The 27712-nt window shown below is 40.8% G+C and overlaps 1 protein-coding gene and 1 pseudogene across 2 annotated transcripts in view; one reads left to right on the forward strand and one right to left on the reverse strand.

The window, feature by feature from the left end:
* Nucleotides 1–27712, forward strand: part of KLF8 (KLF transcription factor 8) — a 322445-nt gene that overhangs the window by 89503 nt on the left and 205230 nt on the right. The window lies entirely within an intron of this gene.
* On the reverse strand, nucleotides 26954–27691 carry LOC112911716 (serine/threonine-protein phosphatase PGAM5, mitochondrial pseudogene; annotated as a pseudogene).

A 27712-nucleotide genomic window follows, 5' to 3' on the forward strand; every position in this document is an offset into this window, starting at 1 on the left:
AGTTTTATTTAGTTATACATGTTTATTTTTGCTTCTATTGCTTGTGTTTTGGATTCCATATCCATGAAATTGTTGTTTTTTCCCCTTTGTGTTTCTCTTTTCAGAGTTTTATGAATTCACGTTTTACATTTAAGTATTTAATACATTTCAAGTTAATTTTTGTGAATGGTGTTAGAGGTCTAGTTTCATTCTTCTTCATGTGAATATGCAGTTGTCTTGATTGTTATTGAACAGTCTTTTCTCTATTAAAAGAGAGAAAAGCAGGATAAATGGACTATCTCCATTCTTGGCTGCCTTGTTCAATATTACTTCACAGAATTGCTGGAGTTTATTTCCTGGTTCTCATTTCTGTTCCATTTAACTGTGTGTCTACTTTTATGCCAATACTATGCTTTTTAAAAAAAAAATGTCTCTAATTTTGATGTTCTTTCTCAGGATTGTTTTGACTGTTCAGGGTTTTTTGTTGTTTCATATGAATTGTAGGATTGTTTCTTCTGTTTCTGTAAGAAAAAATGCTATTGGAATCTTAATAGGTACTTCCTTGAATCTGCAGGAGACTCTACACAGTAAGGGCAGGAAGGGATCCATTATTTTACAGAGATGACTATTATTTGTGCTGGGGTGACTGATTCATTAGTCTCTTACAACTTTTGGCTGTGAGGCAGGGCAAGATGGTGGAAGGGTAGGATCCCCAAGTCACTTGTCCCCACCAACTTACCTAGATAACTTTCATATCATCCTGAAACCCTACAAATTTGGCCTGAGATTTAAAGAGAGAACAGCTGGAATGCTACAATGAGAAGACTTCTGCTTCAATCAAGGCAGGAAGACAGAAAAAAAATAAACAAGTAAAAAAGCATCCAGGGGGAGGGGCCCCCATGAGGAGCCGGGCTAAGGGGGGCAGGGAGAGCCTTCAGGACAGGAAAGCCCAGTCTCTGAAAAGAAGGAACTTTACGAATCTTCCCAGAAGGAAAGGCGCATCCAGGGAGCTCAGGCAAGATCCCAGGAGGGGCAGTGATGCCCTCAGGCTCCGACGGTCACTAAAAGAGGAACTGTGCCCCAAGGGAGAGCGTGCCACACACCACAGACCGAGCTTCCAAAAGGGCTGGAGTGCACCCCTGGTGGGGTCTGGGGAGTAGCCCAGGCTGCGGTTCAGGTGGCTGCTCTGTGCAGCCCTGGGAGCAGCTCAGGCAGTGGCGCAGGTGGCGGCTTCGCACAGAGGGGGCTGCGGGACCCTGGGAGCATGATTCCAGTGGTGCAGGCCCCAGAGAAAAGGTGCTGGGGGACATAGCCCAAGATCCTGCACTCCTCCTGAGACAGGTAGAGGACGGGAGGTCACAGGACAGCGAGGACAGCGAGTGCATTCAGACCGCCGGGCAGCTGCCATCTGTGCAGAACGGTGCCACCGCCCCCGGAGCATCCAGGACCCTGGGAACTGGGAGACTGCAGTAGTTACTGCTGGAGCTGACTCCAGCGCTGGAGAGATGGCTGCCACCACTGCTGTTGTTCCTCCTGGTGTCACGTTATACCTGGGACGGATTGGGGCTGCCAGGGAGCAGAGGCCTCACACGATAAACAGTGCCCAATGAGCCCTGGACGTAGCAGGGGGTGGGGCAGCTCCCCCAGGCACACACACCTGAGAATCAGCACAGCAAGCACCTCCCCTGAAGATCAGCTGGAAGGACAGGGGAAGAGCAAGTTCTTGACCAAGCAGCACTGGAAAGTGCCAGGGGAAGTCTAGGGACCTACAGTACATATAATCAAAGGATACACCTCCTTGTTTTTTGTTCTTTGTTTGTCTCCCCTCCCTTTTTTCTTTTCTTTCCTCTTTTTCTCTTTTTTCCAGTACAACTTCTTTTTAGCCACTCTGCCCTGAGAAAAATGACTAGAAAGAGGAAATCACCACAAAAGACAGAATCAGAAACAGTCCTCTCTCCCACATAGTTACAGAACTTGATTTACAATTCAATGTCACAAAGCCAATTCAGAAACACTATTATAAAGCTACTGGTGGCTCTGGAAAAAAAAGCATAAAGGATTCAAGAGACTTCATGACTGCAGAATTTAGATCTAATCAGGCTGAAATTAAAAATCAATTAAATGAGATGCAATCCAAACTGGAGGTCCTAATGATGACGGGTAAGGAGGTAGAAGAACAAGTGAGTGACATAGAAGACAGGTTGATGGCAAGGAAGGAAGCTGAGGGAAAAAAATTAGAAAAACAATTAAAAGATCATGAGGAAAGGGAAAGGGAAAGAAATTACAGCCTCAGAAAGAAAAATCTACGTATAGCTGGGGTTGCAGAGGGCGTCAAAAAGGACAGAGGTCCAGAAAGTGTACTTGAACAAATCATAGCAGAGAACTTCCCTAACATGGGAAGGGAAACAAGCATTCAGATCCAGGAGATAGAGAGATCCCCCTAAAATCAATAAAAACCATTCAACACTCTGACATTTAATAGTGAAACGTGCACAATCCAAAGATAAAGAAATGATCCTTTTCTAAATAATAAATTTATTTTATTGGTGTTCAATTTCCCAACATACAGAACAACCCCCAGTGCTTACCCCGCAAAGTGCCCCCCTCAGTGACCACCAAACACTCACCCCCACCCACTGCTCTCCACCCCTTCCACACCCCTAGTTCATTTCCTAGAGTTAGGAGTCTTCATGTCCTCTCTCGCTGATGTGCGCCACTAACTGGAATTTAAACAAAACATTTTTTTAAAGATTATATTTATTTATTTATGAGAGACACAAAGAGAGAGACAGAGACATAGGCAGAGGGAGAAGCAGATTCCTCACAGGGAACCCAATGGAGGACTCAATCTCCAGACCCCAGGATCACGCCCTGAGCCGAAGGCAGAAGCTCAACCACTGAGCCACCCAGGCGTCCCTAAACAAAAACATGAAAAAAAGGAGACAGATTTAGGGCAGCCCTGGTGGCTCATCAGTTTAACACCACCTTCAGCCCAGGGCCTGATCCTGGAGACCCAGGATAGAGTCCCACGTCCATACTATGGAGCCTGCTTCTCCCTCTACCTGTGTCTCTGCCTCTCTCTCTTTCTCTCTCTCTCTCTCTCTCTCTCTCTCTCTGTCACTCGTGAATAAAATCTTCAAAAAAATAAAAATAAATAAAAAAATTTTTTAAAAGGGAGACAGATTTAACAGGACTTGGTTAGATGTTAATTGTAGAAGGGAGAAATCAGAACTCTCACACATTGATGTTTCGCAAATATAACACAAAACGCCAAAAGTTAAGTTTTTTTCACTTGACTGTCATGCTTAAGTTTCTTTAATATATCACACTGAGAGAAATACCAGCCAAAGGCACAGGCTTCATTCCTGGACAGTGTTTATCCTAAATCCCTGACTACTTTACTTCCCTGGTAAACTATGATAAACAATCTAGATTAAAATACATGTGGGCTTTTTTGTTTTTGTTTTTGTTTTTCTTACATTTTTTCCCCTTTAATTCTCCATTATTTTCAAATAAGTCAGCTCTTACTTGCTGTACTCTGAATTGCATTCTGGTGTTTGCTTTTCCTACCCCACCCCCAATCCTGTCCCATAAAATAACAGAGTAAAAAAAATAGAACCTTATAGCCTAGTCGCTTCCTCGGAATCCAAACTTGTGCTACCCTCAAAAGCTCAGCTGCTTCCCCGTGAATAGGTGTAGGAAGAAAAAGAGGAAAGAAAGAAAGAAAGAAAGAAAGAAAGAAAGAAAGAAAGGAAGGAAGAAAGAAAGAAAGAAAGAAAGAAAGAAAGAAAGAAAGAAAGAAAGGAAGGAAGGAAGAAAGAAAATGTTTGCTTCAGGGTATAATATTATTATCTTTCCAGTGTTTTCCTGTTCCTAATAAGTTTACATTTTTATTAGTCAACACGGGCCACTATAACAAAATATCATAGATTGCGTAGCTTAAACAACAGGAATTTATTTCTCACAGTTCTGGAGGCTACAAATATCAAGGTTCTGGCTTATTCAGTTCTCCAGTAAGGGCTGTTTTTCTGTCTTCTTTCTGCGTCAACACGTGATGGGGAGATATAAAGTAACCTCCCTTGTTTCTCTTCCCATCTTTATGACTTCATCTAAATCTAGTTATCTTCCATAGGCCCCATTTCCAAATACCGTTACAGTGGGGGTTAGGGCTTCAATGCATGAATTTTCAGGGGATATAATTCAGTCCATAGCAACCTTTTTTTTCCATTATTTAGCTTGTATGACATTTCTACAGTGCTCCATATCCTCTCTTCCCACATTCTTCTCCATAGTGAGACTTTTACATTCTAAGGCTCTGCCAGGGGATGCTGAGGGAAACATAAAGGGTTTGTAACTAATTCATTATTCCATGTCCTGTGGTAACTTGGAAATAATCATTTCCCTTACTAGAAACTGAATTCCGATCATAATCTGAGTGATAATTCTTATGCAAGATCTGTGTCCTACAAGGAAAAATTCATACCACCAAAGTGGAGGATTCTTTCTCTTACATTTATTGTTTGATATTTCCAAAAGAGGAAAGGTTGGAATGAAAGGATGTCTTATGGAGATAGGGTTCCATAAAAGCAGTGTCATGTGAATACATATACACTGCTACCAGTAAAATACTATTATTTAAATACTTCAATTTCTGAACTATGACCACCAAACTTTTTGTTGTTGTTGTTGTTGTGGAGAATTTTTCTTAGCCAGAAAGCTAAGTAGATTGTAGTAGTCCCTCAATCACCTACTTTTGAACTTTGCCATTACTTAAAATAATTCTATCTCAAGACCTTAACCTTTATAAGGACATTGTATAGTATTGTGAAGAAAAAGCCTAAGCTTTAAGGGCAAACAGTAGCTTAAGCACTTATTAGTTGCGTGATCTGACATCAAAGCCCATATTCTATCAATTATATGGTACTGCCTCCTTTTAGAGCACAAAGTTGATTAATGAAACGGTAGCCTTGAGAATAAGTGGTTCAACCATGTCTTTCAGCCCAGGAATCATTAAGCAGAAACTAAAATACAGTATACTATTGTAATTTGTCCTTTCCCATAATGACATCCAAGCAGGCAATTTGAAGACTGCCAAAATCAGAAGTGATATTGAAAATATTCAACAAGGTGTGTGCACTGACTAAATCAGAACGGATGTCACAGGGTATAATGGTTTATACTAACTTGAGAGCACAGATACTTTTCAAATTCTAAATGATACCAACTGAATTCACCATTTCTTCTATTCCTTATCCAACTTTTCTCTTCCCATATTCCCTATGTATGATCAGATTATCTCTATAATAATTACCTGAGGTTAAATGAAGTTGGTATCTTGAGGATTAAATGAAATAACACATGTGGCACCTGACTTATAATGGGCACTCAGTGAATGCTAGTTTCTCTTCTCATTTCTCCAAACTATTCTTACTACATACTATTCTTCAACCCTATGCACTTCTCCCACCGAGCTATTCCCAATGAACCACCTTTTAGTTCTTATTCTGATTTTCAGTCCCTCAACACATCACACTTCTCTCAATTCATCAGTCCTATTAAAGCTTCATTTGCTTCCCTCTTGGCCATAGTCAGCTACTTCAATGGTATACTTCCACCTTAGAATCCTTTCTGCCTTGGCTCTCCCCAGGGTCTGAGTAACTCCTTTTGTCTGGCATCTCCTATTCTTAAACTGATAAATATTACTACAGAAGCATCAGAGAGTCAACTTTTTCTCATGGTGTTCCTGTCTCAGTAAATGGCTGCCATATTTACATAGTCAAAAACCTGGGAATCGTTCTTTACTCTTACTCATTTTTCACATCCAATTTGTCATCAAATCCTGTTGAATCAATCTTAATATATCTCCCAAACTCAATCCTCAATTCCCACAGTCATTGCTCTAGTTTTATAAGCTGTCTCTTTCTGGAACACAGCAATAATTTCTTAACCAATCTTCCTATCTGCAATCTCAGTTCTTTCTATCCAGCCTCCACATTGTTGCTTCACAAAGAGTAACTTATTAATCTGGCCATACTAAATGCTTAAAATTTATCAAGAACCTACTTAAAAATAAGGGGTGCTTGTTGGCTGTCTCAGTCAGTAGAGCATGCAATTCTTGATCTTGGGGTCATGGGTTCCATATTGGTCATGGAGCCTACTAAAAACTGCAAAAAAAATTGACATCTATCTACTACCTATAAAAAATGCTACAAGATTCCAATGAAAACATACAAGGTCCTGTGATTTGGTCCCCTCATTTCTATATTTTACCACATCTCTTTTGCCACTTATGCCCTAGCCTTATAGACTGCTTTTAATTCTTTGAAGCAGATCAAGTAATTTCATTACTCTGTCTTTATTCATAAAGTATCATTTATCTATAATATCTAAATATGTAGCCTACCCAAGACCAATTCTTATTTTCCAGACAGAACAAACATTCCTTCTGCTATTTCATTCCTTTTTTTTTTCATTAGACCTATCATTGTCTTTTGCACCCTCACTATAACCCAAAGATGTTTATCTCCTGAACCTGTTATACATAAATGATTTTATTTGTTTTCCTACTGTCTCTACCATTAGACTATGAAAATAAAAAACAAAAACATGTAAAAATTAGGGATGCGATTTCAGCTCAACCTAAGGATGTGCTTTCTTATAATAAAAACTCAGGTTGTTTCTACATATGCAGGTAGGTTTCCTCTGAAAAGGGTACAAAGACAGAGTCACTTATGGTCTTTTCCTATCAATAAAGCTATAGGGAAAAAATTTTCCTTTTTTAGAATTTACTTATTTATTCATGAGGGAGAGAGAGAGAGAGAGACAGAGAGACAGAGAGAGAGAGAGGCAGAGACACAGGCAGAGGGAGAAGCAGGTCCCATGCAGGGAGCCTGATCCGGAACTTGATCCCGAGACTCCAGGACCACGCCCTGGGCCAAAGGCAGGCGCTAAACCGCTGAGCCACCCAGGTTATCCACGAAAATAAACTTTTCAAAAGAAAAAAAGGAAAGTGTTTCCTGGTAAACATTCCCTCATAAAGAGCTTTTGGGGCAGAATATAACTAGTATAAGTGAGATTTTTGAAGTGAGATTACCAGTTTCTTGAATTGCAACCTCTGCCACGCTTAATGTTGGAAGTTAGAGGGCAGCAAATTGTACACAGAGATCTCTGTAAGGGAATAAAAGATGTGGTGGCCAAATCTTCCAAATATAAATATTGGGGAATGCTTCTTCTATTTCTCATGGTTAAGAGAATAATAAGAAAATTAGCCACAAAGTGGAAACAGGACTCATACGGGATTAAGGGGGAAATCAAAGGAAACAACAGAAAGTTAAAGGAAAGCAACCAGAACTTTTGGACTACCCTAGCTGTCAGATCATCAACCTTGATTTCCCTTTGAAAAATAGCCAAAAGTTTCTCTAATTGGAGTTCATTTTGCCACCATATAGCATAAGACCCAGTGCTCATCCCACCAAGTGCCCCCCTCAGTGCCCATCACCCAGTTACCACAACCCGCCGCCCACCTCCCTTTCCACTCTCACTTGTTCGTTTCCTAGAGTTAAATGTCTCTCATCTTTTGTCACCCTCACTGATATTTTCACTCATTTTCTCTCCATCCCCTTTATTCCATTTCACTAATTCTAATATGCCCCAAATGAATGAGACCATATAATGTTTGTCCTTCTCCAATTGACTTATTTCACTCAGCATAATGCCCTCCATGTCCATCCAAGTCGAATCAAATGGTAGGTATTTGTCGTTTCTTTCTTTCTTTTTTTTTTTTGTAAATTTATTTTTTATTAGTGTTCAATTTGCCAACATATAGAATAACACCCAGTGCTCATCTCATCAAGTGCCCCCCTCAGTGCCCGTCAACCAGTCACCCTCACCCCCCGCCAACCTCCCCTTCCCCCACCCCTAGTTCGTTTTTCAGAGTTAGGAGTCTCTCATGTACTGTCTCCCTTTCTGATATTTTCCACTCATTTTTCTCCTTTCCTCTTTATTTCCTGTCACTATTTTTGATAATCCCCAAATGAATGAGACCATATAATGTTTGTCCTTCTCTGATTGACTTATTTCACTCAGCATAATACCCTCCAGTTCCATCCACGTTGAAGCAAATGGTGGGTATTTGTCATTTCTAAAGGCTGAGTATTATTCCACTGTATAAATATACCACATCTTCTATATCCATTCATCTTCTGATGGACACCGAGGCGCCTTCCACATCTTGCTATTGTGGACATTGCTGCTATAAACATCCCCATTTGCAGGTGTCCCAGCGTTTCAATGCATCTGTATCTCTGGGGTAAATACCTAGCAGGGCAATTGCTGGGTCATAGGGCAGATCTATTTTTAACTATTTGCGGAACCTCCACACAGTTTTCCAGAGTGGCCGCACCAATTCACATTAACAGCAACAGTGAAAGAGGGTTCCCCTTTCTCCACATCCTCTCCAACATTTGTTGTTTCCTGTCTACTTGATGTTCAGCATTCTCACAGGTGTGAGGTGGCATCTCATTGTGGTTTTGATTTGTATTTCCCAGATGGCCAGTGATGCGGAGCATTTTTTCAACTGCTTCTTGGCCATGTCTATGTTTTCCTCTGTGAAATTTCTGTTCATTTTTTTAATAATAAATTTATTTTTTATTGGTGTTCAATTTGCCAACATACAGAATAACACCCAGTGCTCATCCCGACAAGTGCCCCCCTCAGCGCCCGTCACCCATTCACCACTACCAGCCACTCTCCTCCCTTCCACCACCCCTAGTTCATTTCCCAGAGTTAGGAGTCTTTATGTTCTGTCTCCCTTTCTGATATTTCCCACTCATTTCTTTTCCCTTCCCTTCTATTCATTTTCACTATTATTTATATTCCCCAAATGAATGAGAACATATAATGTTTGTCCTTCTCTGATTGACATATTTCACTCAGCATAATACCCTCCAGTTGCATCCACGTCGAAGCAAATAGTGGGTATTTATCATTTCAAATGCCTGAGTAATATTCCATTGTATACATAAACCACACCTTTATCCATTCATCTTTCGAAGGACACCAGGGCTCCTTCCACAGTTTAGATAATGTGGACATTGCTGGTATAAACATCGGGGTGCAAGTGTCCCGGCATTTCATTGCATCTGCATCTTTGGGGTAAATCCCCAGCAGTGCAATTGCTGGGTCATAGGGCAGGTCTATTTTTAACTCTTTGAAGAACCTCCACACAGTTTTCCAGAGTGGCTACACCAGTTCACACTTCCACCAACAGTGTAAGAGGGTTCCCTTTTCTCCGCATCCTCTCCAACATTTGTGGTTTCCTGCCTTGTTAATTTTCCCCATTCTCACTGGGGTGAGGTGGGATCTCATTGTGCTTTTGATTTGTATTTCCCTGATGGCAAGTGATGCAGAGCATTTTCTCATGTGCATGTTGGCCATGTCTATGTCTTCCTCTGTGAGATTTCTCTTCATGTCTTTTGCCCATTTAGTGATTGTTTGTTTCTTTGGTGTTGAGTTTAAGAAGTTCTTTATAGATCTTGGAAACTAGCCCTTTATCTGATACGTCATTTGCGAATATCTTCTCCCATTCTGTAGGTTGTCTTTTAGTCTTGTGGACTGTTTCTTTGGCTGTGAGGAAGATTCTTATCTTGATGAAGTCCCAATAATTCATTTTTGCTTTGGTTTCCCCTGCCTTGGAGGATGTATCTTGCAAGAAGTTACTGTGGCCGGGTGCAAAAAGGGTGCTGCCTGTATTCTCCTCTAGGATTTTGATGGAATCTTGTCTCACATTTAGATCTTTTATCCATTTTGAGTTTATCTTTGTGTATGGTGAAAGAGAGAGCCACCATTCTTCTGCATGTGGATGTCCAATTTTCCCAGCACCATTTATTGAAGAGACTGTCTTTCTTCCAGTGGATAGTCTTTCCTCCTTTATCGAATATTAGTTGACCATAAAGTTGAGGGTCCACTTCTGGGTTCTCTATTCTGTTCCATTGATCTATGTGTCTGTTTTTGTGCCAGTACCACACTGTCTTGATGACCACAGCTTTGTAGTACAGCCTGAATCTGGCATTGTGATGCCCCCAGATATGGTTTTCTTTTTTTTTCTTTTTCTTTAAAATTTTTATTTTATTATTTATGATAGTCACAGAGAGAGAGAGAGAGAGAGAGAGGCAGAGACACAGGCAGAGGGAGAAGCAGGCTCCATGCACCGGGAGCCCGACGTGGGATTCGATCCCGGGTTTCCAGGATCGCGCCCTGGGCCAAAGGCAGGCGCCAAACCGCTGCACCACCCAGGGATCCCTGGTTTTCTTTTTTAAAATTCCCCTGGCTATTCGGGGTCTTTTCTGATTCCACACAAATCTTAAAATAATTTGTTCTAACTCTCTGAAGAAAGTCCATGGTATTTTGATAGGGATTGCATTAAACGTGTAAATTGCCCTGGGTAACATTGACATTTTCACAATATTAATTCTTCCAATCCATGAGCATGGACTATTTTTCCATCTTTTTGTGTCTTCCTCAATTTCTTTCAGAAGTGTTCTATAGTTTTGAGGATATAGATCCTTTACCTCTGTGGTTAGGTTTATTCCTAGGTATCTTAGGATACAGTGGGGAGAGTGGACATTCCTGTCTTGTTCCTGATCTTAGGGGAAAGGCTCCCAGTGCTTCCCCATTGAGAATGATATTTGCTGTGGGCTTTTCATAGATGGCTTTTAAGATGTTGAGGAATGTTCCCTCTATCCCTACTGAAGAGTCGTGATCAGGAATGGATGCTGTGGTATGAATTTTTCCTTGTAGGACACAGATCTTGCATAAGAATTATCACTCAGATTATGATCGGAATTCAGTTTCTAGTAAGGGAAATGATTATTTCCAAGTTACCACAGGACATGGAATAATGAATTAGTTACAAACCCTTTATGTTTCCCTCAGCATCCCCTGGCAGAGCCTTAGAATGTAAAAGTCTCACTATGGAGAAGAATGTGGGAAGAGAGGATATGGAGCACTGTAGAAATGTCATACAAGCTAAATAATGGAAAAAAAAGGTTGCTATGGACTGAATTATATCCCCTGAAAATTCATGCATTGAAGCCCTAACCCCCACTGTAACGGTATTTGGAAATGGGGCCTATGGAAGATAACTAGATTTAGATGAAGTCATAAAGATGGGAAGAGAAACAAGGGAGGTTACTTTATATCTCCCCATCACGTGTTGACGCAGAAAGAAGACAGAAAAACAGCCCTTACTGGAGAACTGAATAAGCCAGAACCTTGATATTTGTAGCCTCCAGAACTGTGAGAAATAAATTCCTGTTGTTTAAGCTACGCAATCTATGATATTTTGTTATAGTGGCCCGTGTTGACTAATAAAAATGTAAACTTATTAGGAACAGGAAAACACTGGAAAGATAATAATATTATACCCTGAAGCAAACATTTTCTTTCTTCCTTCCTTTCTTTCTTTCTTTCTTTCTTTCTTTCTTTCTTTCTTTCTTTCTTTCCTCTTTTTCTTCCTACACCTATTCACGGGGAAGCAGCTGAGCTTTTGAGGGTAGCACAAGTTTGGATTCCGAGGAAGCGACTAGGCTATAAGGTTCTATTTTTTTTACTCTGTTATTTTATGGGACAGGATTGGGGGTGGGGTAGGAAAAGCAAACACCAGAATGCAATTCAGAGTACAGCAAGTAAGAGCTGACTTATTTGAAAATAATGGAGAATTAAAGGGGAAAAAATGTAAGAAAAACAAAAACAAAAACAAAAAAGCCCACATGTATTTTAATCTAGATTGTTTATCATAGTTTACCAGGGAAGTAAAGTAGTCAGGGATTTAGGATAAACACTGTCCAGGAATGAAGCCTGTGCCTTTGGCTGGTATTTCTCTCAGTGTGATATATTAAAGAAACTTAAGCATGACAGTCAAGTGAAAAAAACTTAACTTTTGGCGTTTTGTGTTATATTTGCGAAACATCAATGTGTGAGAGTTCTGATTTCTCCCTTCTACAATTAACATCTAACCAAGTCCTGTTAAATCTGTCTCCCTTTTAAAAAATTTTTTTTATTTATTTTTATTTTTTTAAAGATTTTATTCACGAGTGACAGAGAGAGAGAGAGAGAGGCAGAGACACAGGTAGAGGGAGAAGCAGGCTCCATAGTATGGACGTGGGACTCTATCCTGGGTCTCCAGGATCAGGCCCTGGGCTGAAGGTGGTGCTAAACTGATGAGCCACCAGGGCTGCCCTAAATCTGTCTCCTTTTTTTCATGTTTTTGTTTAGGGACGCCTGGGTGGCTCAGTGGTTGAGCTTCTGCCTTCGGCTCAGGGCGTGATCCTGGGGTCTGGAGATTGAGTCCTCCATTGGGTTCCCTGTGAGGAATCTGCTTCTCCCTCTGCCTATGTCTCTGTCTCTCTCTTTGTGTCTCTCATAAATAAATAAATATAATCTTTAAAAAAATGTTTTGTTTAATTCCAGTTAGTGGGGCACCTGGGTGGCTCAGTGGTTGACCGTCTGCCTTTGGCTCAGTTGGTGATCCTGGGGTCCTGGGATGGAGTCCCACATCAGGCTCCCTGCAGAGAACCTGCTTCTCCCTCTGCCTATGTCTCTCTGGGTGTGTGTGTGTGTGTGTGTGTGTGTGTGTGTTGCTCATGAATAAAATAAATAAAATATTTAAAAAAAATAAATTCCAATTAGTTAACATACAGTATAACAGTTTTATGTGTACAATATAGTGATTCATCACTTGCATACAACACCCAGTGCTTATCACAAGTGCCCTCCTTAATTCTTATCACCTATTTAACCTATACCACAGCCCACCTCATCTACAGTAGCCATCAGTTGGTTCTCTATAGTTAAAAGTCTGTCTCTTGGGGGTGCCTGAGTGGCTCAGTCAGTGAAGCATTTGCCTTTGGCTCAGGTCATGATCCCAGGGTCTTGAGATTGAGTCTCATGTTAGGCTCCCTGCTGAGCCTGTTTCTCCCTCTCCCTCTGCCCCTCCCCCACCCTGCTTGTGCTCTCTCTCTCTCTCTCTCTCTCAAATAAATAAAATCTTTTTAAAAATTAAAGAGACTGTTTCTTGGTTTGCCTCTCTTCCCCCCACTGTGTCCATTTGTTTTCTTCCCAAAATTCCACATATAAGTGAAATCATGTGGTATTTGTCTTTCTCTGACCGACTTATTTCGCTTACCATAATAATTTCTAACTCCATCCACATCATTGCAGATGGCAAAATTTCATTCATTTTAATGACTGAGTAATATTCCATTTTGTATTTGGGTTCTTTCCATAATTTGGCTATCATTGATAATTAAGGCTGCGATAAACATCAGGGTGCATGTATCCCTTCAAATCAGTATTTTTTTATCTTTTGGGTAAATACCTAATAGTATAGTAACTAGATCCTGGGTAGTTCTATTTTGAACTTTCTGAGGAACCTCAGTATTTTCTCGAGTGGCTACACCATTTTGCCTTCCCACCAACAGTGCAAGGGACTTTCTCTTTCTCCACATCCTGGCCATCACTGTTGTTTCCTCTGTTGTTGAATTTAGCCATTCTGAATGATGTGCGGTGATAGCTCATTGTAGTTTTTGATTTGTATTTCCCTGATGACAGGTGATGTTGAGCATTTTTTCATGTGCTTCTTGGCCATCTGTATGTCTTGTTTGGAGAAATGTCTGTTCATATATTCTGCCCATTTCATGACTTGATTGTTTGTTTTTGGGGTGTTAAGTTTGATAAGTTCTTTATAGATCTTGGATACTAGCCTTTTATCTAATTTGTCATTTGCAAATATCTTCTCCTATTCTGTAGATTATTTTTTAGTTTTGTTGACTGTTTCCTTTGCTGTGCAGAAGCTTTTTATCTTGATGAAGTCCCAGTAGTTCACTTTTGCTTTTGCTTCTCTCACCTTTAGGGACATGTCTTGCAAGAATTTGCTGTGCCCAAGGTCAAAAAGGTTGCTCCCTGTGTTCTCTAGGGTTTTGATGGATTCCTGTTCCACATTTAGGTTCTTCATCCATTTTGAGTTTATCTTTGTGTATGGTGTAAGAAAGTGATCCAGTTTCATTCTTCTACATGTGGCTGTCCAATTTTCCCAGCACCATTTTTTGAAGAGACTGTCCTTTTTCCACTGGATATTCCTTCCTGCTTTGTCGAAGATTAGTTGACCATGATGTTGAGGATCCATTTCTGGGTTCTCTATTCTATTCTATTCTATTCTATTCTATTCTATTCTATTCATACGTTGTCTGTTTTTGTGCCAGTATTATGCTATCTTGAGGATCACAGCTTTGTAATATATCTTGAAATCAGGCATTGTGATGCCCCCAGCTTTGTTTTGTTTTGTCTTGTCTTGTTTTGTCAATATCCCTATGGCTATTAAAGATATTTTCTGGTTCCATACAAAACTTAGGATTATTTATTCCAACTCTGTGAAAAATATCGATGGTATTTTGATGCGGTTTGAATTGAATATGTAGATTGCTCTGATAGCATAGACATTTTCACAATATTTATTCTTCCAATCCATGAACATGGAATGTTTTTCCATCTCTTTGTGTCTTCCTCAAATTCTTTCCTTAAGTATTCTGGTAATTTTAGAGTGCAGATCCTTTACTTCTTTGGTTAGGTTTATTCCTAGGTATCTTATGGTTCTTAGTGCAATTGTCAATGGGATAAATTCCTTAATTTCTCTTTCTTCAGTCTCATTGTTAGTATATAGAAATGCAGCTTATTACTGTGGATTGATTTTGTATGCTGCCCCGTTGCTAAATTGCTGTAAGAGTTTTAGCAATTTTGGGGTGGAGCCTTTTGGGTTTTCCACATACAGTATCATGTCATCTACAAGAGGGAGAGTTTGCCTTCTTTGCCAATTTAAATGCCTATTTTCTTTTTGTTGTCGGATTGCCGAGGGTAGGACTTCTAGTACTAGGTTGAACAACAGCGTTGAGAGTGGGCATCCCTGTTGTGTTCCAGACCTTAGGGGAAAAGCTCTGTTTTCTCCCATTTAGAATGATATTTGTTGTGGGCTTTTCATAGATAGTCTTTATGATATTATGATATGTTCCCTCTATCCCTACACTGTGAAGAGTTTTAATCAAGAAAGGTGCTGTTTTTGTCAAATGCTTTTTCTGCCTCAATTGAGAGGATTATATGGTTCTTATCTTTTATTAATGTGAAGTATCACATTGATTGATTTGCAAATGTTGAACCACCCTTGCATCCCAGGAATAAATCCCACTTGGTTATGGTGAATAATCCTTTTAATGTACTGTTGATTCCTATTGTCTAGATCTTGGTGAGTATTTTGACATCTGTGTTCATCAGGGATATTCAAAGACCTCATTTCTAATTAGATATTGTTTATTTGTACCAGTGGCCTATCTTCTTGTAATCTTCTTTTTATACCTTTTCTGTTAATTGATTCTAACAACTTAATAAAACAGGTTTATGTTTTGCTATTGTTTTACTTATTTTGGGCTATTGCTGCCTCTCCTAACAATCTGTACTTTACCTTTCTTCTCCTTACTCTTTGTAGCCTGAAAATTATTCCTCGTGACATAATAACACACACACACACAAAGTAAAATGGAAGATGAGGAACAACTTTTCCTATATCATTAATGAAAATTGTGTTGTCGATTTTGTGTATTTTTTTAACCCATTCGTTGGTTATCTTTTTTTCTAAGTATAACCAAAGCATGTCCCTTCTGTTACTCTTATCATTTTTGAGAGCCTAGGTACATTCTGAGCTTTATTTCTTTTTAGTCCTTTGCACTATCAAGGGATATACAGCTCTAGTTTCTCGTCACAATAAAGGGGAGAGGAAAATATGTGAAACACATTAAAGACAGGAGAGATGAAGTGATTTGTAGAAAAAAATAATACTTATAGAGTGGTTGTTAAAGTGTGTCAATAAATGACAGATGTTTGGAATAAAGCCTGGTACCCTGTGACTATGTAGTATACATTAGCTATTACTATGTGGATGGTAAGTATGATGATAGTTGTATCAGTAAGGGGCCAGCAGACAAATAGATGCAACATTCACATTGAATAATTTGATGAGATTTTAACAGTGAAACTAGTTAAAAAGGGGTGAGCAAGGGATAGGGAAACCACAAAGGATAGTGTAATACCATGGGGATTATAACAGTAATTGATATTAGTACTCCTAGGTCTAAAGGATTAAAAGTAGGAAGTAAGTCCTAGAACTCAGAATGAGTAGCTATAGCTATTGGAAAGGGCCACTTCATAGAAGCTGTGATCTTTGGTTGAGGGAAGTAGCCAACCCACAGCCACCTTTCAGGGTAGAAGTTGAGAGAATACCTCAACTGCACATTCCCTTCTTGTTCCAAACTTCTGCTGGTAACTGTTCTGAACCAAAGACTCACAACAGCCATGTTTTGGTTTTGAAAAGGAAATAAAACTTTATTATTATTATAGAAACCTAATAGAAACAGTACAGGAAAGGAATCTACATATAGATGAAGGTAATAGTAGGCTACTAATGAAAATAAGTCCAAGTTACATCAAATCAGGTACTTACAAAATCCAACCTCATTAGTTGGGAAAGCCCTTGTGGAAACAGCCAGGCTGGAGTCCCAATCGAGAGGCCTGGCTGAAATGTCCTTCCCTTAGGTGAGACTTCCAATTAACCATCCCCATAAGGGCTATATTTATAGGGCAAATGATGTGGTTTAAAGTTAAATAGTTGTTCACTTATGTGCAGTTTGGAGTGAGCTGCATTTCTATGTTAATATGTTTTTATATTTTTAAGGAGCATGGGCTATGTGTCTCTGCCTCCCCTCCCAGATTCTATTCTAGGGGTCCATCCCAGTCTGAAGCAGGAGGGGATATGAGACAAAATTTGTAGCTCTTGGCATCCAGAACAGATAATATATGTTAAATAATCAGACCCCCATGGTTATTCACACAGCATGAGTCTCACAAACAGCATTTTCAGACTACCTGTGTATGTACAGGTCCAGATGGTTGGTTATGCAGGGACAAACCATAGAAACATCTATCTGTAGAGAATTAGTACCTCTGGTTAGCCAAACCTCAACCAAACACAAGAGGAGATGGAGCCTGTTGGAATACATATAAGCTAGCCTTCCAGGACAAAAAGGCAGGGTGGAGAATGTTGAGGAGTAGTTCTGGATGGAGGTCAAAATAGAAGATATCACCAAAAATCATGATATAAGTATAGATCGTATACTCTTCTCGGTGCAGAAGATAAGTTGTGAGGCATTTTATGGTATGACCAACAAATCACCTATGAAACCGCTGGTTTCTGTGAGAAGATATGAATGTTATTCCACAAATAAAAGTCATCCATTTTGTCCTTGAGTTTAGTTAATGAATTAAATCCAGATCTTATCCAGATTTAAATATTATCCCAAATGCTGACCTGATGAAAGTTCCTCTATACTCTATAAATATTATATTTATTTTCAGACTTCTTTTCAGTCATAATCCCTCAGATGCCTTTTAAAAGCATTAGTGTCGGGATCTCTGGGTGGCTCAGCGGTTTGGTGCCCACCTTCGGCCCAGGGCATGCACCTGGAGACCCAGGATCGAGTCCCATGTCAGCTCCCCACATGGAGCCTGCTTCTCCCTCTGCCTGTGTCTCTGCCTGTCTCTCTCTCTCTCTCTCTCTCTCTCTCTCTCTCTCTATATATATATATATATATATATATATATATAATGAATAAATAAATAAAATATATATATTTTAAATATATTTATATATTTATATTTATTATATATATAATATATATAAAATATATATATATCATGAATAAATAAATAAAAACTTAAAAAAAGCATTAGTGTTTTTTAAAAGATAGCAGCTATGTTGCTGATGTTTAAGAGATGACTGAGAAAAGGGGTTTGTTTAAAAAGGGAAGAAGGAAGGAAAATTGTTTCACCAGGTGGTACCAGAAAAAACTCCTCAAGCTTAAGCAGTCAACATTGTCTTATCTTATTCCACCACTACCTTTTCTATTTTTACACATTTCTATTATGAATTGTATAAAACTGTATACAATTAAGTAAATTTTTTGGAAGAGTTTAAAGAACTCTGATTTGTTGGAAATCAGAAAAGGACTTATGACAAATGATGACATTTGAGCTAGGCTTTGAAAAAATGATATAGGCCTTTTTAAAACTTTGAAGTATTTTTGTATCTTTTGTATATTTTCTTACTTTCTATATTATTTAAGAGATACATATGTAAACAATAATTATACATCTATGTTAATAAGAACACTTTAAGTAAACGTGTTTTTATACATGTATAAAACCTCCTTTATTGTTTTTACTTCATTTTTGTAATTTTTAAATTTTTATTTCAATTCCAGTTAGTTAACACACAGTTCAGTATTAGTTTCAGGTGTACAATATAGCGATTCAACACTTCCATATAGCACCTAGTGCTCATCACAACTACAATCTTTAATCCTCATCACCTATGTAGCCCACCCTCCACACATCCCCATTCTAGTATTCATCCCTTGGTTCTTTATAGTTAGGAGTCTGTTTCATGGTCTGCATCTCTCTTATTTTTTCCCCTTTGCTTGTTTTTTTTAATATCTTAAACTCCACATATGACTAGAATCATAAGGTAATTTTCTTTCTCTGACTTACTACACTTAGCATAATGCTCTGTAACTCATATCCATGTCACTGCAAATGGCAAGATTAAAGAAATCTTTTTTATGGCTGAGTAATATTCCACTTAGAATATGCCACCAGTTCCTTTTTAAAAAATATTTTATTTAAGTTCATTTCACCAATATATAGTGTAACACCCAGTGCTCATCCCATCAAGTGCCCTCCTTAGTGTCTGTCATCCAGTTACCCCATCTCCCCAACCTCCTCCCTTTCTGCAACCCTTTGTTTCCCAGAGTTAGGAACTTCTCATTATTTGTCTTCCTCTCTAATTTTTCCCCACAAAGTCACCTCCTTTCCTTTATAGTCCCTTTCACTATTTATTATATTCCACATATGAGTGAAACTATAATTGTCATTCTCTGTTTGACTTATTTCAGTCAGCATAACACCCTCCAGTTTCATCCACGTTGAAGCAAATGGTAGGTATTCATCCTTTCTGATGGCTGAGTAACTTTCCATTTATATATATATATATATATATATATATATATATATATATATATACACTTTATACCATACCATACCATATATATACTATATATATATATATATATATATATATATATATATACACTTCCTGTCTTATTAATTTTAGCCAGTGTAAAGTGGTATCTAATTGTGATTTTGATTTATATTTATATTTATATTTATATTTCCCTAATGGCAAGTGATATGGAACAGTTTTTTCATATGCTTGTTGGCCATGTGTAGGTCTTTTGTGGAGAAATTTCTATTCATGTCTTCTGCTCACTTCATGACTAGATTGTCTCTTGGGTGTTCAGTTTGATAAGTTCTTTTTGGATCTTGGGTACTAGCCCTTTATCTAATATGTCATTTGCAAATATCTTCCTGCATTCTGAAGGTTGTCTTTTAGTTTTGTTGACTGTTTCCTTTGCTGTGCAGAAGCTTTTTTTCTTGATGAAGTCCCAGTATTTTTTGCTTTTGCTTCTCATACCTTTAGGGACATGTCTTGCAAGAGGTTGCTGTCGCCAAGTTCAAAAAGGTTGCCTATATTTTCCTCTAGGATTTTGATGGATTCTTGTCTCACATTTAGATCTCTCAACCATTTTGAGTTTATCTTTGTATGTGGTAAAAGAGAATGGTCCAATTTCATCCCTCTGAATGTGGCTGTTATTTTCCCAACACCATTTATTGAAGAGACGGTCTTTTTTCCAGTGGATATTCTTTCCTGTTTTGTCAAAGATGAGTTGACCATAGAGTTGAGCATCCATTTCCGGGTTCTCTTATACCACCTGTTCTTTATCCATTCATCACCTGATGGATACTTGGGTTGTTTCAATAATTTGACTATTATATAAAATACTGCTATAAACAGAGTGAATGTATTTCTTTGAATCACTATTTTTTGTCTCTTTGGGTAAATATCTAGTAGTGCAATTGCTAGATTGTAGGGTAGTTCTATTTTGAAATTTTTGAGGAACCTCCATACTGCTTTCCACAGTGGTTGTTCCAGTTTGCATTCCCACCAACAGTGCAAAAAGGGTTCTCCTTTGTCTACATCCTTGCCAACACCTGGTTCTTTTATTATTGATTTTAGCCATTCTGATGTGAAGTGATATCTCATTGTAGTATTGATTTGTATTTCCCTGATGATCAGTGATATTGAGCATCTTTTCTTCTGTCTTTTGGCCATTCGTATGTCTTCTTTAGAAACTATCCCATTTTTTATTGGTTTATTTGTGTTATGGGTCTTGAGTTTTGTAAGTTCTTTATATATTTTGGATAATAACCCTTTAACAGATATTCCACTTGCAAATATCTTTTCCAGTTCCATAAGTTGCCTTTTAGTTTGTTGACTATTTCTATCACTATGCAGAAGCTTTTTATTTGTTGAAGTCCTCATAGTTTATTTTTGCTTTTGTTTGCCTTGCCTCAGGAGACTAATCTAGAAAAATTTGCTATAACACATGTCAAGGAAGTTACTACCTATATTCTCTTCTAGGATTTTTATTATTTCAGGTGTAGATCTTTAATCCATTTTGAATTTGTTTTTGTGTATGGTGTAAGAAAGTGGTCCAGTTTCATTATTTGTGTGTTGCTATGTAGTTTTCGTAACACCATTTCTTTTTTTTTAATTGATAAGATAAAATTTTATTTTCCAGTTATTTCCAACGTTACAGAGAAATGGTTCAAATGCCCCAATTAGTTGCACTGATTGCAGAAATCTTCATAACCACTTCATAGAAATTATAGTATCTCCTAAGTTAATAGAATATTTGGGATGGATACAGTACGTCTAAATAGTTTAATCCACAAGCATAAAGGATTAACAGCTAGAGGCAAAGACTGAGCTGTTGAGAATTTTACTGAAACGAGAAGTCCTGCTGTTGGATCAGCATCCAGCCACCTCCCTCACCTGCTAAGTGTGGCTGGGTCCTGGGAAAGGCTCATCGACATGGCTGAATTCAGACCCAGTGGCATCAGACAGGACTCTGGACTGAGAAACTTGTTATCAAAGCAGGAACCCATATGAGGAGAGTCTTTAGTTGACAAATATTTAAGTGATAAAGGCTCTAAGAGCGGGAGGGCCAATATGGCCGAAGAGTAAGGTCCCCAAGTCACCTGTCCCCACCAAATTACCTAGATAACCTTCAAACCATCCTGAAAATCTACGAATTTGGCCTGAGATTTAAAGAGAGACCAGCTGGAATGCTACAGTGAGAAGAGTTCGCGCTTCTATCAAGGTAGGAAGACGGGGAAAAAGAAATAAAGAAACAAAAGGCATCCAAGGGGGAGGGACCCGCGAGGAGCCTGGCTGAGGCCGGGGCGAGTGTCCCCAGGACAGGAGAGCGGAAAGGGGCCCGCAGGGAGTTAGAGCAGGACCCCAGGAGGGTGGGGATGCCCTCAGGCTCCCTGGGACACTGACAGAGCACCTGCGCCCCTGGGAGAGTGCGCCGAGCTCCCTAAAGGGCTGCAGCCCGCCCATGGCTGGACTCTGGAGCAGCTCGGAGGCGGCTCTGGCAGAGGCTCAGCGCCGAGGGGGCTAAACGCCCCGGGAGCAGCTCCGTGGGGTCAGGTGGCAGCTCCACAGAGAGGGGGCTGCACCGCTGGGAGCGCGAATCCAACAGCGCAGGCCCAGGAGCACAGAGCGCCAGGGAAAAAGCCCAGGATCCGGCGACCCCCGGGACAGGCGGAGGCCAGGAGGGCCCAGGACAGCAAGGACACTCCTGCCACAAGCTGAGCAGATCATCCGCCCCGCCCCCAGAGCATCCAGGCCCCTGCAGACTGAGAGCTCCTTAGTTACTGTGGGGGCTGAATCCAGGGATCTAGCACTGGCTGCTGCCACTGTGGTTGTTCCTCCTGGGGCCTCACAGGATAAACAGCCCCCACTGAGCCTCACAGTGGCCTCACCAGATAAACAGATTAAATATCTTTCACTGAGCCCTGCACCAGGCAGGGGGCTGAGAGCTCCCCCAAGTGCTAACACCTGCAAATCAGCACAACAGGCACCTCCCCCAGAAGACCAGCTAGACTGAAAGGGGAAAAACAAATTATTGACCGAGCAGCACTGGAAAGTTTTTCCTTTGAGAGGTGAAGTGATAAACTAGAAACTGGTCAGGATTCAGAATATGACAGAGGTCTGTTCCAGTGTTGCCTGTGCCAGTTGGGTACCTCGGGCAAGCTAAGCAGCTTACTCTGTGAGGATGAATGGGCTTAATGACCCCATCAAAGGTGCAGGGTTTCAGACTGGATAAAAAAGCAGGACCCATCTATTTGCTGTCTACAAGAGACTCATTTTAGACAGAAGGACACCTACAGCCTGAAAATAAAAGGTTGGAGAACCATGTACCATTCGAATGGTCCTCAAAAGAAAGCAGGGGTAGCCATCCTCATATCAGATAAACTAAAATTTACCCCGAAGACTGTAGTGAGAGATGAAGAGGGACACTATATCATACTCAAAGGATCTATCCAACAAGAGGACTTAACAATCCTCAATATATATGCCCCGAATGTGGGAGCTGCCAAATATCAATCAATTAATAAAGTTAAGACATACTTAGATAATAATGCACTTATACTTGGTGACTTCAATCTAGCGTTTTCAACACTCGATAGGTCTTCTAAGAAGCTTATGGTTTATCTATCTTATTAATTCTTTCAAAGAACCAACTCCTGGTTTGGTTGATCTGTTCCACAGTTCTTCTGGTCTCGATTTCATTGAGTTCTGCTCGAACCTTTATTAACTCTCTTCTGCTGGGTGTAGGATCTATTTGCTGTTTTTTGTCTAGCTCCTTTAGATACAAGGTTAGCTTTTGTTTTTAAGTTCTTTCCAGCATTAATAAGATAGATAAACCATTAGCCAGCCTTATTAAAAAGAAGAGAGAGAAGACTCAAATTAATAAAATCATGAATGAGAAAGGAGAGATCACTACCAACACCAAGGAAATACAAACGATTTTAAAAACATATTATGAACGTATGGCGTATAGGTATACGCCAATACATTAGACAATCTAGAAGAATGTGTATTCAGTTGAGCTTGGATGTAAAGTTCTGTAGATATCTGTGAAATCCATCTGGTCCAGTGTATCATTTAAAGCTCTCGTTTCTTTGGAGATGTTGTGCTTAGAAGACCTATCCAGGGTAGAAAGAGCTAGATTGAAGTCACCAAGTATAAGTGTATTATTATCAAGGTATTTCTTGAGTTTGGTTATTAATTGGTTTAAATATTTGGCAGCTCCCACATTCGGGGCATATATATTGAGGATTGTTAAGTCCTCTTGTTGGATAGATCCTTTGAGTATGAGATAGCGTCCCTCTTCATCTCTCACTATAGTCTTTGGGGTAAATTTTAATTTATCTGATATAAGGATGGCAACCCCTGCTTTCTTTTGAGGACCATTTGAATGGTAAATGGTTCTCCAACCTTTTATTTTCAGGTTGTAGGTGTCCTTCTGTCTAAAATGAGTCTCTTGTAGACAGCAAATAGATGGGTCCTGCTTTTTTATCCAGTCTGAAACCCTGCGCCTTTTGATGGGGTCATTAATCCCATTCACGTTCAGAGTTACTATTGATAGATATGAGTTTAGTGTCATCATATCTATTCAGTCCTTGTTTTTGTGGATTGTTCCACTGAACTTCTTCTTAAAGGGGAATTTTAAGAGTCCCCCTTAAAATTTCTTGCAGAGCTGGTTTGGAGGTTACATATTCTTTCAGTTCCTGCCTGTCTTGGAAGCTCTTTATCTCTCCTTCCATTTTGAATGAAAGCCTTGCTGGGTAAAGTATTCTTGGTTGCATATTCTTTTCATTTAGGACCCTGAATATATCCTGCCAGCCCTTTCTGGCCTGCCAGGTCTCTGTGGAGAGGTCTGCTGTTACCCTAATATTCCTCCCCATAAAAGTCAGGGACTTTTTTTCTCTTGCTGCTTTAAGGATCTTCTCCTTATCTTTGGAATTTGCAAGCTTCACTATTAAATGTCGAGGTGTTGAACGGTTTTTGTTAATTTTAGGGGGGGATCTCTCTATTTCCTGGATCTGAATGCCTGTTTCCCTTCCCAGATTCGGAAAGTTTTCAGCTAGGATTTGTTCAAATACATATTCTGGCCCTCTGTCCCTTTCGGCGCCCTCGGGAACCCCAATTAAACGTAGGTTTTTCTTCCTCAGGCTGTCGTTTATTTCCCTTAATCTATCCTCATGGTCTTTTAATTGCTTGTCTCTTTTTTCCTCAGTTTCCCTCTTTGCCATCCACTTGTCTTCTATGTCACTCACTCGTTCTTCCACCTCGTTAACCCTCGTCGTTAGGACTTCTAGCTTGGATTGCATCTCATTTAATTGATTTTTAATTTCTGCCTGATTGGATCTAAATTCTGCAGTCATGAAGTCTCTTGAGTCCTTTATGGTTTTTTCTAGAGCCACCAGTAGCTGTAAAATAGTGCTTCTGAATTGGCTTTCTGACATTGAATTGTAATCCATATTTTGTAACTCTGTGGGAGAGTGGGCTGTTTCTGATTCTTTCTTTTGAGGTGAGGTTTTCCTTCTAGTCATTTTGCTCAGTGCAGAGTGGCCAAAAACAAGTTGTATTGGGAAAAGGAGAAAAAGAGAGAAGGAAAGAAAAGAGAAAAAGAAAGGAGAGAAGAAAAAAAGGAAAAAGAGAAGAAAAAGAAAGAAAAAGAAAGAAAGGAGAAAAAAGAAAAAAAAAGGGGGGGTGGGGGAAGCAATCAGAAATCAAGAAGAAAGAGACGAAAAAAAAAAAGCACAAAACAAAACAAAAAAAACAAAAACAAAAACAAAAACAAAAACAAAAAAAAACACGGGGGAGTATCTTCCGATTCTGTATACTTTAAGTCCCTTGACTTCCCCTGGAACTGGTCCCTCTCGCTGGTCTTCTGGGGGAGGGGCCTGCTGTGCTGATTCTCAGGTGTTAGCACTTGGGGGAGCTGCTCTGCCCCTGCCTGGTGCAGGGCTCAGTGGGGGTTGTTCACCCCGTGAGGCCCCGGGAGGAAGCCACAGTGGGGGGGGGGGGCAGCTCTGGGACCCTGGAGTCAGCTCCCGCAGTAACTCCGGGGCTCTCCGTCTGCAGGGCCTGGAGGCTCCAGGGCGGGACCGCTGATCTGCTCAGTTCCAGGCAGGAGCGTCCTTGCTGTCCTGGGCCCTCCCGGCCTCTGCCTGTCCCGGGGGAGGCCGGATCCTGGGCTGTGTCCCGGCGCCCTGTGCTCCCGGGCCTGCGCTGTTGGATTCGCGCTCCCGCCCCGCAGCCGCCTCCGCGGAGCCGCCGCCCGAGCCCCTCCGAGCTGTTCCCGGAGCCGCGCCGCCCCCTCCGCGGAGCTTCTTCCTCCGCCCGAGCCGCCGCCGCTGAGCTGCTCCCGGAGCCCCGCAGCCCCCTCCGCGGAGCCGCCGCCCGAGCCCCTCCGAGCTGCTCCGGGTCCCGCTGTGCGCGCTGCAGCCCTTAGGGAGCTCGGCGCATCTCCCGGGGCGCAGTTCCTCTGTTACTGTCCCAGGGAGCCCGAGTGCATCCCCGCCTTTCTGGGGATCCTGCTCCAATTCCCCGGGAGGCCTTTCCGCGGGGAAGGTCGGTGCAGCTCCTGCTCCTCCGGGCCAGGGCTCTCCTGCCCTGGGGACACTCGCCCCGGCCTCAGCCCGGCTCCTCGCGGGGCCCCTCCCCCCTGGAGGCCTTTTGTGTCTTTATTTCTTTTTCCCCGTCTTCCTACCTTGATAGAAGCGCGAACTGTTCTCACTGTAGCGTTCCAGCTGGTCTCTCTTTAAATCTCAGGCCGAATTCGTAGATTTTCAGGATGATTGGATGGTTTTCTAGGTAATTTGTTGAGGACAGGTGACCTGGGGACCCTACTCTGCCGCCATCTTGCCCCTCCCCCTCTACATTAGACAATCTAGAAGAAATGGACACATTTCTGGAAAGCCCCAAACTACCAAAACAGGAACAGGAAGAAATAGAAAACCTGAACAGGCCAATAAACAGGGAGGAAATTGAAGCAGTCATCAAAAACCTCCCAAGACACAAAAGTACAGGCCAGATGGCTTCCCTGGGGAATTCTATCAAATGTTTAAAGAAGAAACCATACCTCTTCTACTAAAGCTGTTTGGAAAGATAGAAAGAGATGGAGTACTTCCAAATTCGTTATATGAGGTCAGCATCACCTTAATTCCAAAACCAGACAAAGGCCCCACCAAAAAAGGAGAATGATAGGCCAATATCCCTGATGAACATGGATGCAAAAATTCTCAACAAGATACTAGCAAATAGTATCCAAGAGTACATTAAGAAAGTTATTCACCATGACCAAGTAGGATTTATTCCTGGGACACAAGGCTGGTTCAACACATGTAAAACAATCAATGTGATTCATCATATCAGCAAGAGAAAAACCAAGAACGATGTGATCCTCTCATTAGATGCAGAGAAAGCATTTGACAAAATACAGCATCCATTCCTGATCAAAACTCTTCAGAGTGTAGGGATAGAGGGAACATTCCTCAACATCTTAAAAGCTATCTACATAAAGCCCACAGCAAATATCATTCTCAATGGGGAAGCACTGGGAGCCTTCCCCCTAAGATCAGGAACAAGACAGGGATGTCCACTCTCACCACTGCTATTCAACATAGTACTGGACGTCCTAGCCTCAGCAATCAGACAACAAAAAGTCATTAAATGCATTCTAATTGGCAAAGAAGAAGTCAAACTCTCCGTCTTCACCAATGACATGATACTCTACATAGAAAACCCAAAAGCCTCCACCCCAAGATGGCTAGAACTCATACATCAATTTTGCAGTGTGGTAGGATACAAAATCAATGCCCAGTAGTCAGTGGCATTTCTCTACACTAACAATGAGACTGAAGAAAAATAAATTAAGGAGTCAATCCCATTTACAATTGCACCCACGATGTGGCAGATGACATTGGCATGCCAGATGAAAGTCTTATAACTGTCCTTCTGTTGCTTGGTGTCTGCCCAGTGAATGTAGTTCTGGAAGGCAGCCTTGATCCAGGCAGGCTCTGTCTTCATAATACACAGCCTCCAGCTTCCAGTGGGACATGGGCTTGTTGGGCTAGATGGGGGCACCTTCCCTCAGCAGGTCTGTGCTGACCTTGCAGACACTTGGCAGGTGCTTGCTGATAATGTCAGTGGTTTCTATCGCTCAAGTCATGGATGAATGGACTATTTTATTAAACTTCAACTCCATGCTTGCAAGTTGGAGCCCAGTTATTTTAGCCTGTTCAGGACCCACGGGTGTCAGAGTATGGTCCTTTTCCAGGGTGGCATCCACATGGTACTGGGAGTGCCTGATGAGGAAGATGTGTCATGTGGCCTTGGCTTGCAGTGGTCCAGCCTGGATACCAGTGCTTCTTCTCCAGAGTTCAGGTTCCTCTTCCACAGGTTGACCAAGGACAGTGGTTCTTGCCTGCAAAGGGATGTAGTTGATGTTGATAAACTGCACTGGGGTCCAGACTTGCAGATCATGTGCAGTGCTGGCCAGAAAATTCTCCTTATCTGGACAGCAATAACAGCTGTTCTCTCCCCTATAAATGGCATATCTGAGAGGCCCACTGACATCTAGCTTTTGAAAGCAGTTTT

Source organism: Vulpes vulpes, chromosome X (assembly GCF_048418805.1).
Source record: "Vulpes vulpes isolate BD-2025 chromosome X, VulVul3, whole genome shotgun sequence".
Taxonomy (NCBI): domain Eukaryota; kingdom Metazoa; phylum Chordata; class Mammalia; order Carnivora; family Canidae; genus Vulpes; species Vulpes vulpes.